Source organism: Nelumbo nucifera, chromosome 2, assembly GCF_055504915.1.
Source record: "Nelumbo nucifera cultivar China Antique chromosome 2, China Antique-T2T, whole genome shotgun sequence".
In the NCBI taxonomy this organism is placed as follows: Eukaryota; Viridiplantae; Streptophyta; class Magnoliopsida; order Proteales; family Nelumbonaceae; genus Nelumbo; species Nelumbo nucifera.
In genome coordinates, this window is record NC_142650.1 from 69,909,151 (window position 1) to 69,929,879 (window position 20,729).

General features: G+C 41.2%; 1 non-coding gene across 1 annotated transcript in view; it reads left to right on the forward strand.

The window, feature by feature from the left end:
- Window positions 1-20,729, forward strand: part of LOC104601481 (uncharacterized) — a 64,958-nt gene that overhangs the window by 12,535 nt on the left and 31,694 nt on the right. The window contains exon 3 of the transcript XR_002022889.2: window positions 6,823-6,910. This is a non-coding gene — a transcript (uncharacterized LOC104601481). The remainder of the gene's footprint in view (window positions 1-6,822; window positions 6,911-20,729) is intronic.

The window sequence follows — 20,729 nt, forward strand, 5'->3', positions numbered from 1 at the left end:
GGATCTTCTATCATCTATAGAACCTGCCCAATCAGCATCAGTATAAGCCTCAACCTTGAGATGTCCCTGGTTAGAGTATAACATTCCTTTACCTGGACACCCCTTTAGGTAGGCAAGAATCTGTTGACAGCCTGCATATGTGAAGTTCCAGGACTGTGCATATACTGACTCACCATTCTAACAACATAGGATATATCAGGTCGAGTCAGGCACAAGTAAAAAAGCTGACCAACAAGCCTGGTAGACACCCTTGTCTGGAAGAATATCTCCATCATCAGCACTCAGTTTATGGTTGGGGTCAATAGGAGTTTCAATTGGCTTGCACCCCAATTTCCCAACCTCATGAAGGAGATCAAGGACATACTTCCTCTATGAAATGAATATCCCTCCCTTTGACCTTGCCACTTCGATCCAAGAAAGTATCTGAGATTCCCAAGATCTTTGATTTTAAATTCAGAAGCAAGGAATGACTTTAGTTGGTTTATCCCAAAGTGATCATCTCCAGTGACAACAATATCATCCACATACACTATCAGTAAGGTGAATAGGCCATTAACCCTTCATATAACAATGTATGGTCTGCTTGTGATTGTGTAAACCCAATTCTAAGAATAGCCTTCTTGAATCTATCAAACCAAGCTCTAGGGGACTATTTAAGCCCATAGAGAGATTTTCTTAAACGACAAACCTTCCCCTCACTATTGGGTAAGATTACCCCTTGTGGTAAATACATGTATACCTCCTTCTGAAGATCTCCATTTAGGAAGGCATTCTTCACATCCATCTGATATAGAGGCCATGAATGGTGAGTAGCGAAAGATTCGGATAGAGTTCATTTTGGCTACAAGAGCAAAGGTCTCTTGATAGCCAATCTCATATGTTTGGGTGTATCCTTTTGCCACCAACCTAGTTTTGTGTCTTTCAATTGATCCATCAGCCTGATGTTTAATGGTATACACCCACTTGCAGCTCACTAGGACTTTGCCTTCAGGAAGAGGCACAAGCTCCCAGGTGTGGTTTTTTAAGAGAGCCTCTATCTCTTAGTTCATAGCATCCTTCCATTGAGGTAACTGCACTGCATCTGAAGCATTACGAGGAACAGAAACAGAGGAGATAGCAGTAACATAGGCATGATAGGAAGGTGAAACCGTGAAAGAGCATCATAAGAAACATAGTGATGGGGTAGGCAGTGCATTTCCTTTTTCCTTTTCTAACTGCAATGGAAAGGTCAAGGTCAAATTCTGAGACATCAGGCTCAATAATAGTAGGAGAAGGAAGTTTAGGGTTGCTTTCAGAGTTACCTGGAGCCGGGTGATTTGATTGTTGTGGACATTCAGCCTTAGGAGTATCCTTCTATGCCTTATAAACCATTGTTGCCAGGACCGTTGGAGAGGAATAGGAGGAGGAAGAGGAAGAGGAGGAGCAGGAATATTGTTACTACAATGGGAAGACGAACTAGGTATGTCCATAGAGGTAGGAACATGAAAACAAAAGGGAGTCCGATCATCACAAACACTCTCTCCTGAAGAAAAGGACGAGTGGACTGAAAATATGGAGTAGACTCAAGGAATGTAACATCCTTAGATACATACCTTTGGCCATTATGGGGATCAAAGCACTTGTCCCCCTTTTGGACTAGAGAGTAGCCCAAAAATATGCGTTTGACAAATTTAGGGTCAAGTTTCAGGCGAGAAGGATTCATGTCATGAACAAAGCAATTACAACCAAAGACTTTGAGAGGCAAACTAAAAATAGGATCCTTAGGAAACAAAAGTTGATGAGGTGATTGAAGAGAAAGGGATTGTGAAGGATGTCTATTAATGAGATACATTGCTGCTTCAATTGCATTTCCCCAAAATCGAGTTGGTACGTTCATCTAGAAGAGTAGGCCTCTTGCCACCTCAACAACATGTCTATTTTTTCTCTTTGCTACACCATTCTGTTGCAGAGTATGAGAACATGAACTTTGATGAGTTGCTCCCTTTCCTTCAAGGAATAATCACAAATGCTTTTCAAAATACTCCTTAGCATTGCCAAACCATATTATCTTGATGTGCCTTTCAAATTGTGTTTCCACCATCTTGAAGAAGTTTTGAACAATGGAAGGGACCTCATCTCTACTCTTCATCAGGTAAAGCCAAGTATATCATGAGTAATTAATCATCAATGAACAATATAAAATATTTATAGCCACCCATACATGGAATAGAGTATGGGCCCCAAACATCAGTGTATATCAAGTTGAAAGCAACATCATTCCTATTACTTGCAAGATATATAGTTCTACATTGTTTTGAGAGATGACAATCTTCACATTGCATACCCAAACTAGACCTAGACTGACATAAGTTTGGAAACAAAAATTTAATGGACTTAAAAGACACATGACTAAGGCGACAATGCCACAACTTCAAAAGATTCAAATTTTCATCATGACATGACTCAATCTGGCACAGTAATCATTGCTCAGAGGTTTGATAAAAAAGGTAAACTCCATCATCTTCATGTCCAATTCCAATCATCCTTCCCATTCTCAGGTCCTGAAAAACACAATGAGAAGGGAAAAAGGTCACTAAACAGTTATGTGGTAAAGTGCTAACAGACAAAATATTCTTGTACAAGTGGGGAACATGAAGGATAGAGCTTAGGGAACAATCACGAGTAAGCTTAACTCCCCCAGACCAGAGATAGGGGTATGAGATCCATCAGGTACAGTGATTTTTCCTTCCCCTGGAGCCAACTTATAAGAAGTGAAGTGGGAAGACATACCAATCATATGTGCACTAGCTCCAGAGTCCACAATCTAGGAGCTAGTAAGAGATGATTGACAAGTAAGTGCAGTACCTGTTTTTGCAAAAGCACTGGAAGAATTACTAGAACTAGTAGAGGCAAAGGGCCCAGACTTCTCAAGCTGAGTCAACAGAATCCTAAGTTTCTCCATCACATATCATGTGTGGGAGCCTATACATTAGGAGGGCAATCAGCTCCAACAGTAGTAAGATGAGCATTACCCTTCTTTGCGGTTTTAAACTTGTCAGGCTTTAAATGTGGATTCAATTTCCAACACCTATCCTTCGTATGTCTCGGCCTCTTGTAGTAATCATAATCACATACCACATCATCATGCTTTTCATTAGTACCCTATTTGTTTGTACTCGGCTTGGACCTTGAAGACATGTAGGCAGAATGATCCATCACTGGGGTCTGCATCATAGCATCCCTTGTACTCTCCTCTCCCTGCACAAAGAGTATACCGTAGCAAGGGAAACAATATCTGCACTCAAAATGTTTTATCAACTAAAATCATTCTCACCCATTCAATCCAGCCAAGAAGACAAACACTCGGTTCTTCTCAACATACGTTCGATACTGTTCACTGTCCTTAGGATTCTTCCATTCCAAGTTCTCCAAATGGTTCATTTCTTCCCATAGAGACTACAAAGAAGAGAAGTACATGGCTATAGTCCTCTCCCCCTGACATATATTACAAGCTTCTCTTCAGAGCTAATAGACTCAGGCTGTATTTTTTGCTTGAGAGTATGTGGCTTTAACACGATCCCAAATATCCTTGGCAGTGGAGAGGAACATATAATTGCAGGCAATATGTGACTGCATTGAACACACCAGCCATCACATAACCAAGGAATTATCCTGTTCCCTTCTAGAAAGTTTGGGGTCATCAGCTTTTGGCTTCTCCTCTCTACTAGTAATAAATCCCAGCTTACCCCTACCTCCAATAGTAAGCTTGGCTGATTGAGACCACTCTAGGAAGTTGGTTCCATCAAGTTTTTTAGTGGTTATCATACCACTAGAGACATTGACATTACCTGGAAGCACTCCGGAAACAGTTTGTAACTCCTTAGGCACTTCCATTTGAGTTGGGTAAGCCTCTTAACAGTTCTACAGCACTCCAACAACCAACCGACACACACAAGACCCACAAAAGATGGGAAACACTCGGCTGGAATCCAATGGGAGGCCCAAAACTGAACTGGCGGCAATATAGGAAGGAAAAAAGACCTCCCATAGAAAGATTAGAGGTTATTAGGATGTGGAACCACTTCCCATACCTTTAGCGATGCCAAATAAACCAAAACCAAAAGTTTCAAGCATGCATTGAACTTAGACAAGGAAGAAAAAATCCAAACACCAAACCAGTATTTTTCTGTAATTTTTTATTGTAAAATCCAGGAAAAATCAGACACATCAGGTGAAGATAAGAACCATACCAAAATAACCCTAAAATCAGGGCACACCAGAGTATATCAGATTCAAGGGTTGCCGTTGATACCTGTACGGACTGCTGACATCAACCAGCGGCGGTCTGACGTCAGCAGGTCATCTTGAGTTCAGGAGTTGGCAGAGGAACCTAGTCCAAGACTTCTTCCCGCTCTGATACCAAGTTGTCAAGTGTAGGAAGAGAAGGAAGAGGAAGAAAGAAGAAGAGTTACGGGAGAGAATAGGGTGTTTCTATTCACACCTAGAATATTTCATTATATATTAAGTCAGAAATTACAGTCATGTCCCTATAAGGGTGCCCAAAATACAAATAATAGGAAAAGACAACAATACCCCTAAAGCCAAATGCACATTCTCAACAGAGTCAAAAGGATCAATATGAACTAGTTCATATTCAGCTCACAAGTCAAGGAACCCAGCATAATACTCCTTTTATCTTATCTCCTTGAGAATAAGCAAAGATTTCAGATTCTATTTGATATTGCCTTGACATGTTGGACTGACAAACTTTCTTCAGGTAAGCATACAAGACTAATTTCCTATTGTCAAGCTTTCATTGCTGAAAATCTTTCACTACAGTTTCATCTAGTTTAGTAACAGTCCCATTCAAGTAACCTCTAATCCTTTTCCTTCAACAAAGAAGTCGAAATGGAACTTCCACATGGTGTAATTAGTTCAATCAAACTTCACAGGTATGATCCATTTTTTCAGCCATCTTCAAGAAATAAACACAGTCAAGAGAGAGAAAACAGCACTGAAATCGATATTAGAACTGAGAAAACCAAGCAGACTACCAACTAAAACTGATCAAGGTTCTGTTAGACACTTGAGAATACCAACCACTGAAGGAGAAAAAGATTCTTTAAGAAAAAAGTCCTTAACATCAAGTTTTCAGTGATGACAGTCCAAAAAAGAAAGATTTCAGGACTGCCGATCCAAAGGAGGGATCAAATACCCTTCAAAAAGTAATCCAAACTCAAATGAAACAATAGGTATGATACATAACCCTAGGGCAACACCAAATCTGAAAACCTAGGATGATTGGATCAGCCGATTGATAGAAAACTATAAAATACCAACCTGCTAGGCATCTTTTCCAGGTAGAACAATAGCTTCTTGGACTGATCAAAACAGCCTCCAGAGAGCTCTCAATCCAGCAGCTGAAGATGGAATAAGAAGCCCTTGTTGAAACACTTCTAAACCCAAGAATCAAACTTCTTTCTCTGTTGATCAAATCACCAGATCTGATACCATGTCAACTTGGTGGTTCGAACAAGAGAGAAAACAAACATTTTAGGGTTGTCAAGAGAATGACTCGACCCCCACCCCCAAAGAGCCCCTTATATATATACAATTACAGAAAAGCCCTTACAGGACTAAAGAAAAAGAAAAGAAATAAAGAGTACATAAAATACAATAGGGGCTATGATAGTACAGTACATCATCAGTAGGGGTGATCAAGAAAAAACAAAAAACTGAACCGAACCAACAAGACTAAACAAAAAATTCTGGTTGACCGAACCGATCGGTTTGGTATGTTCAAAAAACCGAAGGTACCAGTTTGGTTTCGGTTAACCAATATAAAAAACTGGCAGTTAACCGAATTGACCGGTATATATACATATTTATAGCATATAACATATTATTTATTCTTTACAATATAATATTTTATATGTATTTCTAAAAGTTGTACTATATATTTGTATATTTAATTATAATATATTTTATAAAAATAAAAAAATAAAAAACCGATGAACCAAACCGACAGTTAACCAAAGTGATCAACCGGTTAACCGATCGGGTTCAATTCGGTTTTGGTTACCAATTTTCCAAAAAACCGGTACAACCAGTTCGGTTTGGAAATTAGGCCCACGGTCAGTTAACCGAACCATGAGCACCCCTAATCATCAGGATTCTTCACATTTAGCATGAGAATGCCACTCAAGTGGTTCTCAAAATGTACCAAGTAGCAATTTAGATGCCACCTACATTATGTGCTAACAAGACTTGATAACTTGTTCCACATATGGCTGACATGAATTTTGTTTGTTGTAAATGGGTCTTTAAAATTAAGTTATGATCTAATGGTTCCCCAAAGTGTTTGAATGGTCAATTTGTTGTTAAAGATTGTAATCAAGTGGTTGTTGTAATTATCATTATTTTTAGCTAGCTTACCTTTAGCTTAATCATTAAACCTGCAATGATACAGTTAATTCTCTCCATTGATATTGCTAGTGGTTAGGAGGTTTAACAACCTGTTATCAAGAATACTATTTTTTTTTCTTTGCATTGATGTCTTAAAAGAATCAGTCTTCATGGAATGACCTTGGATTTCAAAATCCTATATTTCCTGATCATGCCTACTTGTTAGAAAATGCTCTGTATAGTATTAAACAAATTCCCAGGCATTGGTTTGACAGATTTCGTGGTTACATCTTAACAAAGGGTTTTTTTTTAATCATACTAATTTTTCATTATTTATTTGTTATTCTTTTTATGGGACTAATTTTTTTACTTCTTTATGCTGAAGGTATTATTGTTGCTAACAAAAACGAGTCATTTTTGGATTGGTTTGTTTTTCAGCTTAGGAGGGAATTTATTATCAAGGACTTGGATCCTCTTCATTATTTTCTAGGCATTTGGTAAAAAAAATTATTTTCTAGGCATTAAGGTACATCGTTCTCCCTCTACTATGGTCATTGCTAAATCCAAATATTCTCTTGAGAAGATTATTCTTGTCTTATTTCTTATTTCTTATTTTATATGTTGTACATATATTAGCAGGCAAAAGGGTATTTTTTTATACACACTTCATTTAAACAATAAAAAATAGGGCTGCACACATAACCCTAAGAGGATTCTCTTTTCCTCATTCTCTCTTCTCTTTTCTCTCCTCTTCTTCTCTTGCTACTGATTCTTTATCAAATATTTCTCTGTTTTTATTTTGACTAAAACTCTAATCTGATCAAACTTTCAAGTTGGTATCAGAGCAGAGTTTTTTCTCCTTTCTCCCTTGCATTTGGCCCATGTGCTGCTCAGATCAACTAGGTGTATGGGGCTATGAGTTGCTGATAAACACTGCTCTGGATCACCTGTTTTTGTGGAGGGTTTTGGAGAGTTTTCAGTTTCAGATCTGAAGCCTAGAGGATGTGACTGCTGGGGTCTAGTTACCTTTTTTGTTTGTGGCACTTAATGCTCTGTCTGTTTGATCAGTTGGAACTAAGGAGGAAACCGTAGTGATAAGTTCTGTTCTCTGAGTTGCTTATAGGTTGTGGCACCTGTTCTCCAGTTTAAGTTCAGGTGATTTTTGATCTGTGGAGACATAGAAAGGTGACTGTAGGTCACTTCTGTTTTCCAGGTTAAAGATATCAAAGAAGGAGAAGAAGAGAGGAGGAAGGGAGAAGAGGAAGAGAGGAGAAAAAATTTTGGATTCAAAATCCCATAGCTGGCGCCACCAGCTATTAGCTTTTAAATTAGGGCGACCCAACTAATAATAAAAATAAATAGAATTACAAAAGTGCCCCCTACGGCACTAAAGGACAGAAATATAAATAAAAACTGAAAACAACTAACTGATTTCAACTCTCCCCCTCAAGTTGGGACAGATATCAATCATGCCCAACTTGTCACATAAATCGTTGTGCCATGGATGATGTAATCCCTTGGTAAAGATGTCTGCAAGTTGGTCTGTGGAACTGACATATGGAGTGCACACTTCCCCATTTATAACTTTTCCCTAATAAAATGCTTGTCAACCTCGTATGTTTAATTCTATCATGAAGCATTGGATTGGCAGCAATGTTGATAGCAGCTTTGTTATCACAATACAAGGATATGGGACCATCAATAGGAAATCCCAACTCATTCAACAAATTCTTTATCCACATTACTTCAGCCACTCCATGGGACATTGCTCTATATTCAACTTCAGCACTAGACCTCGCCACAACATTCTGTTTCTTGCTTCTCCAAGTGACTAGGTTTCCTCCTACAAAGGTACAATACCCACTAGTAGACTTTTTGTCATCAACTGAGGATTCTATCGGCTGCTTCTAAGTGTGTAATCTTAGGAGCATGCATGAATTGGCTAAGAACACCCACAACATAAGCAATGTCTGGCTGTGTCATAGACAAATATAATAGTCTACCCACAAATCTCTAGAATTGTTTTACATCCTTGATAGTCTCACCTTGACAATCACCTAATTTGTGGTTTGGATCATGGGGGAGTCAACAGGCTTGTCTCCAAGTTTTCTTATATCCTGTAATAAATCTAGGATGTATTTTCTTTGAGAAATGAAGATCCCCTTTTTCGAACGGGCCACTTCATTTCCAAGAAAATACTTCAAGGGACCCAGATCCTTCACCTCAAATTGAATGGCTAGGAACTCCTTTAGTCTCTGAATTTCCACCTTCCAGTTGCCTATGATCACTATGTCATCAACATACACTATCAAGGCTGCAATTTTTCCCTCTCCTCTTTTCACAAATAATGTATGATCAATCTGACACTGTTTATAACCAATCTGTTGTACAACTAGGTGAAACTTGCTAAACCAAGCTCTCGATTGTTTTAGTCCGTACAAGGACTTCTTTAACCTACACACCTTTTCCTCTTCTTCAAGATCACCATTTAGGAAGGCATTTTTAATATCTAACTGGTGGAGATCCCAATCAAGGTTAGCAGTAAGAGAAAAAAGAAATCTGATAGAATTCATCTTAGCAATCAGAGCAAATGTCTCTGCATAGTCTAATCCATACACCTAAGTAAACCCTTTTGCCACCAACCGAGCTTTGTACCTTTCTACTATGCCATCAGCCCTATGCTTTATTATAAAAATCCACTTACACCCTACTGGTTCATTTCCTACAAGAAGATCCACTAATTCCCATGTACCATTTTTATGTAAAGCATTCATCTCTTCTTTCATTGCATCTGTCCATTCAGGTACTAAAAGAGCTTCTGCCACATTTTTGGGGATAGGGACACTGTTAGTGGAAGAGAGAAAAGCACGAAAGGAGGATGAGATGTTCTCATATGATATAAAGTGGGAGATAGGATGTTTGGTGGTATAGGACCTAACTCCCCTCCTTTGAGCAATAGGGATGTCAAGGTCATTGGCAGAAGAAGAATCAATAGCAATAGGATTAGGAATGCCAACATGAATAATAGTACTTGGTAGGATGGGATCTGTCCCCGATGAATCTGATGATGTTGGCGGTACAGTTTCAAGTTGCTCCACAGCTTTTGACCCCGACTGGCCCTTGCGGTGATGGAGAAAGACACGGAACGGAGGAGAGTCAGGTAGGGGAGGTTGCACTTGAAACAGTTTCTCCTCCACCCTATTCTCCTCTTGAGGAGAAACAAGAAAGAAAGGATCACTCTCAAGAAAAGACACATCCATGGAAACCTAGTATTTCCGAGAAACAGGGTTGAAACAACGGTAACCCTTTTGAGAAGGGTAGCCAAGAATACACAAGGAAGAGCACGAGGGTCAAGCTTACCACAGGTAGGAGACAAGTTTTGAACAAAACAACAACAACCAAACACACAAATGGGAATAGAAAAGAGGGGAGCTTTAGGGAATAGGAGATGATGAGGGGACTTGTACCCTAACACACGAGATGGCATATGGTTAATGAGATAGGTAGCAGATAACACAACATCCAACCAAAAACGTTTTGGAACACTCATATGGATCAGTAACACACAAACCACTTAAGTAAAAGGTGGTTTTTTCTTTTTGCAACGCCATTTTGTTAAGGAGTTTTTGCACAAGAGCTACGGTGGATAGACCCACACGAAGCAAAGAACTCCATGAGATCACTGTGGAAGTTCTTGACAGTATGGCCGGCCAGAAATAAGAGGAAGAGAAGAAAAGAGAAGAGGAGAAGAGAAGAGAAGAGAGGAGAGAAGAAAGAAGGGTTTTGCAATGTAACAGTGCTGGTGGCGCCAGCCTTTATTTTAATATATATAGGGCGACAGAAATAACAAGGGAAAAGACCCTTGGGCCCCTGAGTACAATAACAGACATAACAGAAAGAAAAAAACGAAAGAAAAAACGAAATAAAAAACACTTTAATTAACCAAACAAACCCTAACATCAACAACTAAATTATTTTAACACTCCCCCTCAAGTTGGAGCATAGATGTCAATCATGCCCAACTTGTCACACAAATCTTTGTGCCGCACATGATGAAGACCTTTGGTGAAGATATTTGCAAGTTGTTCTTCTAAGCTGACATATGGTGTACACACTTCTCCACTTTCAAGTTTCTCTCTAATAAAATGCTTGTCCACTTCAATGTGTTTTGTCCTATCATGCAGAACTGGATTAGCAGCAATATTGATGGCAGCTTTATTGTCACAGTAGAGTGACATAGGATTGCTCACTATGAAACCCAGTTCACCTAATAGATTTCGTATCCACATGATTTCCGCAACCCCATGAGCCATCGCTCTATACTCTGCTTCAACACTGGATCTAGCCACCACACTTTGTTTTTTGATTCTCCATGTGACAAGGTTTCCTCCTACAAAGGCACAATACCCACTGGTAGACTTTCGGTCATTGACTGCTCTTGCCCAATCTGCATCAGTATATACTTCCACTTTTAAGTGATTGTGTTTCTGGAACAACAAACCAGCTCCAGGAAACTTCTTGAGATATCTCAAGATCCTCTCTGCAGCCTCAAAGTGAGTTGTCCTAGGGTTGTGCATGAATTGACTAAGGACACCCACTGCATAGGCAATATCAAGCCTGGTCATAGACAAATACAAAAGTCTCTCCACGAGTCTCTGGAACATCTTTACATCTTTCAAAAACTCTCCCTGACTGTCTCCCAGATGATGATTAGGTTCAATAGGTGAATCAAATGGTTTTACCCCCAACTTGCATGTATCTTCTAGTAGATCTAGTACATATTTCCGTTGGGAAATAAAGATGCCCTTGTGAGAGCGGGCAACTTCAATTTCAAGGAAGTATCGTAAGGGTCCTAGATCCTTCACCTCAAATTTAGTGGCTAAGAATTTTTTCAGTCTCCAGATTTCAGCCTCCCAATCTCCTGTGATCACTATGTCATCCACATACACAATAAGAGTTGCAATTTTACCTTTACCTCTTTTCACAAATAGAGTATGATCTGACTGGCATTGGCACAAAACCCTAGAGATTTTTTTAACCTGCACACCTTTTGTTCACTGCCTTTGGCACAAAACCCTAGGGGTTGGGTCATGTACACTTCCTCTTCCAAGTCACCATTCAAGAAAGCATTTTTGATGTCCAATTGGTGAAGATCCCAGTCAAGACTTGCTGCCAAGGATAGAAGAATCCTGATAGAATTCATCTTGGCTACTAGAGCAAAAGTCTCTGCATAGTCCACTCCATATACCTGTGTAAAGCCTCTTGCTACTACTCTAGCCTTGTACCTTTCAACAGTTCCATCAGCCTTGTGTTTCACTGTGAACACCCACTTGCACCCCACTGGTTCCTTCCCTTCAGGAAGGTCTACCAACTCCCAAGTGCCATTTTTGTGTAAAGCATCAATTTCTTCCTGCATTGCATCTGTCCATTCAGGTTTATACAAAGCTTCTGCCACAGTCTTAGGAACGGGGACACTGTCCACAGAAGATAGAAAGGCACGGTATGAAGGCGAAACATGCTCATAGGACACAAAATTAGAGATAGGATATGATTAGTGGTACAAGACCTAACACCCTTCCTCTTAGCAATAGGAATATTAAGATCATTGGTGACAGGTGAATCAACATTTAGAGGAACAGATATATCAATGGGAGCAAGTGTACCTGGCTGATGAGACGGATCTGCCTCGGGTGAATCCGATGATGTTGGCTGCATAGTGTCAGGCTTCACGGCTCTTGAACTCTGCCGGCTCTTATGGCGACGATGAAAAACCCAGAATGGAGGAGGATCGGGTAAAGGAGGTAGTTGAATTTGAGTCGTCGCCTGTTTCTCCTCAACCCTACTCTCCCCCTGAGGAGAAACCGAGAAAAAAGGTTGATTCTCAAAGAATGAGACATCAATGGAAACATAGTACTTGCGAGCAATGGGATCATAGCAGCGATACCCCTTTTGAGATAAAGGGTAACCAAGAACAACACAAGGAATAGCCCGAGGATCAAGCTTACCACGAGTAGGGGACAGGTTATGGACAAAACAACGACACCCAAAAACACGCATCAGAATGGTGGACAGCGGGGCTGTAGGGAACAAGATCTGATATGGGGCCTTATACTCTAGTAGCCGAGAGGGCATGTGATTGATGATATATGTCGCACACAAGATTGCATCCGTCCAAAACTGTTTTGGCACATTCATATGAATCAATAAGCCACGAGCGACTTCGAGAAGGTGACGGTTCTTCCGTTCAGCCACACCATTTTGTTGGGGTGTCCTGGCACAAGAACTTCGCTGAAGTGACCCACTCGAAGCAAAAAACTTTGTGAGATCACTATGGAAATATTCCTTTGCATTGTCCGACTGGAAGATATGGATTTCCGTTTGAAACTGAGTGAACACCATGCATTGAAAATTGTAGAGAACACTGATGTGGACCCCACAGCTATGGTCCCACTCTGTCCGTAGGGCAGAATGTTCCTAGTCATCCTAGGGTTAGCTGTTGTTATTCTAGTTGTTATTTATTTTTCAGTTTTATATTATTATGTGTTATGTAAATACCAAGGGCAGATGTGTCCTTTCATGTACCTAGCATAACCTATAAATATTAAATAGAAGTGGCGGCAGCAGAATTATTCTGATTCTGTCCTTCCTTTCAAAGTTTGTGTTCTACTGCTCTCTCTCTACTCTTTCTCCTCTTTCCTCTACACTTTCTCTTCTTTTCGAACCTGAAATTTCTTACTGCAGTCTTGAACACCTACATGGTATCAGAGCCAAGTTAGGGTTTCTCATGTGAGTCTAATACCAGCTGACCACATGAGAATCTCCTAGGACTGGAAGCTGAAAAGGTGGAGTTCGCAAACTGATTCTTGGAGATCGCCAGAAGTGCTAGCAGCTGTTAGAAAATTGTTATGGTTGCAGAGTGTTGGTGGTCAGGAAGGATCAGAGAAGACTAGGGTTCGGGTAACCTTAGAAGGCAGCGAACAATTTTTCCTTGTAAGTTATTTATTTTCTAAGAGAAGTTCTATTAGAGAAGATAGGTTGGACCTATCTGGAGAGGGAGGCCGAACCATTCTAGAGTTTTCTCCCTTCGATTCTCTAGGGTTTTACAACAAACCCTACTGTTGGGCCGAACTGTCTCAGCTTTGTTTCTCTCTGCTCTAGGGTTTGAAAGTGATCTTGCGGCAAGCCCTAGTGTTAGACTGAACCTTGCGATCTACCTATTGTTGTCCTCAAGTTTATTGTTAGAATTGATCAGATTCTAGGGTTTCATATTAACCCTACTGCAAGTCTATCTATACGGTACTGATTGGGTTGTGCAACGGAACTGTTCACTCTAAGGACTAATTAAAACCCTAATTCTTCCAAGCATATCAGACTTACTTCTAAGCTGTTTTCAGAGTCTTTTGGGGTTTTCGAACTCTCTTAAGGGGTGAGAACCCTACAGACAGCTGCTGTTGTGTTTGCTAGTTGGTTTCAGATCAGAGTTATCTCAGTTTTGTGCACATACACTGTGAATACAGATCGGTTCTACATTGTTGTTGATTGTGATTGGTAGTCCAAGTGCTGTTTTTGAGACTTGACCGAGATGGAGTTTAAAAATCAGGCAGAAGGCAGCTTTGGGAACATCAGTTATGGTGGTGTTTCTGAGACGGGTGGTCAGATTACTACCGTAAAGTTTGATGGATCAAACTATTTGGAATGGGCCCAATCAGCCAGGATGGCTATTGGGGGAAGAGGTAAATTAGGGTACCTCTTGGGAGATGTGAAAAAACCCCCCAAGGGAGACCCTACGTATACCAAGTGGATCCAAGAAAACTACTTGGTTATGACATGGCTGTGTAATTCTATGCAGCCTCATATTAGCCGGAATTATTTGTGGGCTAAGACAGCTAAGGAGATATGGGATATTATGAAAGAAACTTATTCCCAATCCCTTAATGTTGCCAGAGCATATGAATTGAAATGTGAAGTGAAAAATCTTAGACAAGGAGAGAGACCGGTTTCAGTATATTTCTCTACCTTGCAGTCCCTGTGGCGTGAGATTGATCACTTAGAGACTCTTGAGTGGGAGAGTCCCAGAGATGCACAGATATATAGAAAGCAGGTCGAGACAAACCGGGTGTTTGAGTTTCTGGCGGGCCTAAATTCAGAGTATGATATTGTGCGGCAACAGATTTTGACTAGAGACAGTGTGACTCTCTCTCAGGCATACTCATTCATACACAGTGAAGGGACCAGAAGGAAAGATATGATGCAGCCTTAGCCCCTCACACCAGCCTTTGTAGCGGTCACACCCAAATCAGGAGGTGATTCAGAGAAGGACAGGAGGAAGGAAGACAAGAAGATTGTGGTATGTGAACATTGTAAGAAACCCAAACATACAAAAGAAACATATTGGAAACCGCATCCTCACTTGGTTCCTGCGAAGTTGAGAAGCAAGAAGGGCACTGCTCATGTGGCCGTGAACACTGATTCAGCATCCTCCTCTAGCACAAGAGGAACACCTTTAGAGACCTTAGCTGCAGTTCGAGCTGCCCTAATACAGTTAGAAAAGGAAGTTGGAAATTCAGCTCAGCCACCGCAGTCACCATCAGCTCCTGCCACATCTGCCTTCACACATTCAGGTACTCGAGCTTCAGCCTACCATGCCTCAGCTCCAGGTACTACTGAACCTTGTTGGGTAATAGATTCAGGTGCATCCGACCACATGACTAGCTTGCCTTCACTATTCACCACTTACCATTTGTCTTCTGGTAGGGATAAAGTGTCTATTGCTGATGGCTCCCTGGTTCCTATTTCTGGGAAGGGTGACATCAAGTTATCAGATACTATCTCCCTGTCATCTATTTTGCATGTTCCTAAGCTTGACACTAACCTTCTTTCAGTCAATAGTATTACCAAGCATATGAACTGCTCAGTAACCTTCTTCCCTGACCGATGTGTTTTTCAGGACTTGGAGACGAAGAAGGTGATTGGGACTGGCCGTGAGACGAATGGGATCTATCTGCTCGGGGAGAGGTTCCGTCAGGAAGAGTCAGTAGAGAAGGTGTCTTTTGTTTCTCAAAGTGTGAGTCCGGTTATGCTTTGGCATAACCGATTAGGTCATTTGTCCTTTCGATCTCTAAAGAGTCTATTTCCAGCTTTATTTGAGTCTGTTGAGTTGTCTCAGTTGCAGTGTAAAAGTTGTGAGTTTGCTAAGCATTGTAGAAAGCCTTATTTATTGAGCAATAAAAGGAGTAATAATTTTTTTTATATTGTGCATACTGATGTTTGGGGGCCTTATCACATCCCTTCCATGGGTGGGTATAGATATTTCTTGTTATTTGTTGATGACCATACCCATTTTTCTAGGGTTTATCTCATGCGTTCACGAGATGAGGTACCTGCCCTGACCCAAAACTTTCACCAAATGATCCTAACCCAATTTGATGCCAAGATTAAAGTTCTCAGATCTGATAACGCAAAGGAATACTTTGCTAAACCATTGACATCTTACCTTCTCAATCATGGGGTTATCCACCAGAGCTCTTGCCCTCACACACCTCAGCAAAATGGAGTTGCAGAAATGAAGAATAGGCACATCTTGGAAGTGGCTAGAAGTCTCATGTTTACTTCCAATGTTCCTATTCGCTTCTGGGGTGATGCTATCCTCACGACGGTATATCTTATTAATCGGGTCCCTTCTCGGGTCCTTGATATGAGATCTCCTTTTTCCCTTCTATACCCAAGTGAGGAGTTGTTTTCTATTCCCCTTAAAACATTCGGTTGTACCTGCTTTGTTCAGCTTCTCGGACCCCATCACTCCAAGTTCGAACCCAAGGCCTCCAAATGCATTTTCCTTGGTTATAGACAAACTCAAAAGGGTTATTACTGCTATGATCCTGTCTCAAGGAGGAAGTTTGTCTCCATGGATGTCACTTTCTTTGAGGGGACACCCTATTATCCTCGGGTTTCTCCTCAGGGGGAGAGCAGTGAGAGTGGGGGTTTGAGTCCTTGTCTTCAGGGGGAGAGCAGTGAGAGTGGGGCAGTTCCTTTACCTATTCCATTGGGTGATGAGAGCTACAATGGTGAGGGCAGTCAGAGGGATCAGGAGTTGAGGGAGAGCTGCAATGGTGAGGGTGGTCAAAGGGATCAGGAGTTGAGGGTCAATCACAGGCGGTGCAGGCAGGTTGATATCATCAGCAGTCCAGGCCAGCTCCAATCTCATCTGCAGCTCCAAGTCCAGGTATTACAGTCCCAGGGCCCACAGAGACTTCCTCTATTGTTACCATTTCACCTCCTACAGATGACCTTGACCTTCCGATTGTCATTCATAAAGGGAAACAACATTGTATCACATCTACAACCCACTGTATTTCCTAGTTCTTATCCTATGATCGCCTATCTCCTACCTACAGGTCCTACCTTAGTTCCATTTCCAATGTCCCTACTCCAAGAACAGTGCAAAAAGCCATATCCGTCCCAGAATGGAAAGATGCAATGCAGGTTGAGATGGATGCCTTGTTGAAAAATAACACCTGGGAGGTAGTTGATCTGCCCAAAGGAAAGAAACCAGTTGGATGCAAATGGGTATTTACGGTGAAGAATAATGCAGATGGCTCCATTGAGAGGTACAAGGCTCGGTTAGTTGCAAAAGGGTTTACACAGACTTATGGCATAGATTACTTGGAGACTTTTGCCCCTGTAGCAAAGATGACTACCATTCGGGTCCTATTATCCCTTGTAGCGAGTCACACTTGGCCTTTTATACCAAATGGATGTGAAAAATGCTTTTCTGAATGGAGACCTGTAGGAAGAGGTTTACATGCGTTTGCCTCCTGGATTCTATGATGCAAAAATAGGTAAGAAGGTCTGCCGGCTCAACAAGGCTTTGTATGGTTTGAAACAGTCACCTAGGGCTTGGTTCGATAGATTCAGACTAGCCCTTGTGACGTTTGGTATCGTACAAGCTAAGTCAGATCATACTCTATTCATCAAGAGGGTAGAGTCCTCCTTGACACTACTGGCAGTATATGTTGATGATATTGTGGTGACAGGGAGTGATAGCCATGAGATTGAGTCCCTTAAATAGCTCCTTCATCAAGAATTTGAGGTGAAAGACCTTGGTGTACTCCGGTATTTTTTGGGTATTGAGGTTGCTAGATCCAAACAGGGGATCTTTATCTCTCAGAGGAAATATGTCCTAGACCTGTTGGCAGAAACTGGAAAGTTAAGTGTCAAGCCTGCAGATACACCCATTGAACAGAACCACAGGATTAGTGCAGAGAGTGGGGAGCTTATTGAAGACAAGGTTATGTTCCAGCGATTGGTAGGAAAGCTCTTATATCTCTGCCTCACTCGGCCAGATATTACTTATGTTGTTAGTGTTGTCAGCCAGTACATGCATTCTCCTAGAACCTCACATCTTCTTGCGGCAGAAAGAATTTTAGCCTACTTGAAGAGATGCCCAGGTAGGGGTTTACTGTTCAAGAACAATAACCACATGAAGGTAGAGGTCTATACGGATGCCGATTGGGCTGGGAGTGTTAATGACAGAAGGTCTACCTCTGGATATTATGCCCTTGTGGGAGGTAACATTGTCTCCTGGAGAAGTAAGAAACAAAGTGTTGTCTCCCGGTCTAGTGCTGAAGCAGAATACAGGTCCATGGCTAACGGAGTGGCTGAAATCCTATGGCTAAGATCTCTACTTGAGGAGTTGGGTATTGAGTATGAGAAGCCCCTGATGCTGTATTGTGATAATCAAGCAGCTATTAACATAGCACATAATCCAGTACAGCATGACAGAACCAAGCACATTGAAGTTGACCGACATTTTGTACGAGAGAGGGTCTCATCTCAAGAAGTATGCCTCCCTTACATCACATCTAGTATGCAACTAGCAGATATCCTCACTAAAGCTGTGTCAAGAAAGAAGCTAGAGGCGGATCTATCCAAGTTGGGAATGATAAACATTTACTCCCAACTTGAGGGGGAGTGTAGAGAACACTGATGTGGGCCCCACAGCTGTGTTCCCACTCTATCCGTAGGGCAGAATGTTCCTAGTCATCCTAGGGTTAGCTGCTGTTATTCTAGTTGTTATTTATTTTTCAGTTTTATATTATTATGTGTTATGTAAATACCAAGGGCAGATGTGTCCTTTCATGTAACTAGTATAACCTATAAATATTAAATAGAAGTGGTGACGGCAGAATTATTCAGATTCTGTCCTTCCTTTCAAAGTTTGTGTTCTACTGCTCTCTCTCTTCTCTTTCTCCTCTTTCCTATACACTTTCTCTTCTTTTCGAACCTGAAATTTCTTAGTGTTCAAGACTGATAGCAGTCTTGAACACCTACAAAAATCTTTCACAATTTGTGGCACTTCATCTCGATATCGCATAGGGTAAACCCAAGTGTATCTAGAATAATCATCAATCAAGGTAATGAAGTACTTATAGCTAGCCGCAGTAGGTAGAGTAACAGGGCCCCAAACATCAGAATAAACAATATGAAATGGAAATTCAGATCTTTTATTTCGTAAAGGTAAAGAACTTCTACAATGCTTACTCAACTGACAAGTTTGACACTGTAACTGACTCACTGACAAGGATTTAAACAACTTTGGAAACATAACTTTTAACGACTCAAAAGAAAGATGACCTAAACGACTATGCCATAAATAGGCTTGACTCTCACTTGACGAACTCATGGACTCTGTCGCCACTAGACCAGCATTATTCTCCAACACGTAGAGACCACCCACCATGCTTCCTCTAACAATCGTCTTCCCCGAGGTCAAATCCTAAAACACACATGACGACGGAAAAAAGTGACTAAGCAGTTCAAGGAGTGAGTCAGACTACTAATAGACAACAAATTAATAGGTAATTTCGGAACATGCAGTACATTAGGAAGAGTAAGGCCAAGTGGGAGAGGTATGGTGCCTCGGCCAGGTATGGTAGAAAAAGAACCATCAGCCAGTCTTACCTTATCTTTCCTAGAGAGAAGGTTATATGTCTGAAACAAATTTGACTTATCGATCATGTGATTTGAGGCTCCAGAGTCAATAATCCAAGGAGAATCAGTAGTATGAGATGACACATGGAAGGCTGTGGCATTACCTGATGTAGACGCAAACGAGGTAGAGGGATTAGGACCAGAATCCATCTGGCGGAGAGTCCTATCATTCAATTCCAAATGTTCACGGAAGGAGTTGATAATATCTTCCTTAGGTCATAATTGGGATGCCTCTCCTGAGTTACCAAAGGACTAGTCTCTGTCGATGCCATATTAGCTGAGTTATACCTTTTTTGATTATGCTGGCCTGGTTTCTTGCCCTGATCAGGTGCTAACTTCTTACCCAAATCTTGTGCCCATTTAGGTTTTCCATGGAGATCCCAACATGTATCTTTCATGTGTCATGTCTTCTGGCAGTGAGTGCACCAATGTTTGCTCTTATCATCTGATTTTTTCTGAGTGTCACCCTTTTTAAAACCACCTCCGACATTTGTATCTGAATTTCCCCGGACAGCTAGGGCAACTGACTCCCCTTCTACACCATTCATCACACTTCTTTTGCTTTCTTCTGACTGCACCAAGGCATACACCTCCTGAACTGATGGCAAGTCTTTACTACCCAAGATCTACACCCTGATGGACTCATACAAAGGATTCAGCACTAGGAGGAAGGCAAACACTCGTTGCTGAGATACAAGTGACTTATAGGCCTTTGCATCTTCACCACACTTCCAATTCACATTCTGATAGAGATCAAGTTCTTTCCATATTGATGTCAAATCAGAATAGTACATCGAGAGACTCCTCTCCCCCTGCTTGCAAGTAGAGGATTCAGCTTGCAATTGATATATCTTGGCATAGTGTCTCTGCTCTGAATAGGTGAACTTCGCTTGTTCCCATATCTCACAAGCAGTTTCAGCCCATATAAAAGTCTTCCTTACTTGTGGCAGCATTGAAACCAAGAGCCAAGACATCACCATACTGTTCTCTTGGTTCCACCTATCATGCTCAGCACTTCCATACTTCGGTTCCTTCACTCTACCATTGATGTATCCTATTTTCCCCTTAGCAGTGATGTAGAGTTTTATTCCCCTAGACCACTCAAGGTAATTCAGACCATCAAAGGGAATAACAGCCATGGGGAAGCTCATATCCATTCCCCCACTCACTCCATTGTGGCTCCCTGAAATCTCTGAAGTAGTAGAATTCTCAGTCGACATGGTCAAACAGATAATCAGTCCCAAACACCGGACTTAGGACCCCTCCTTACTCCACAAAACAATGCTCCACTTAGTCCACACCCACACACTTGGGTTTTGTAGAGAACACTGATGTGGTTCCCACAGCTATGGTCC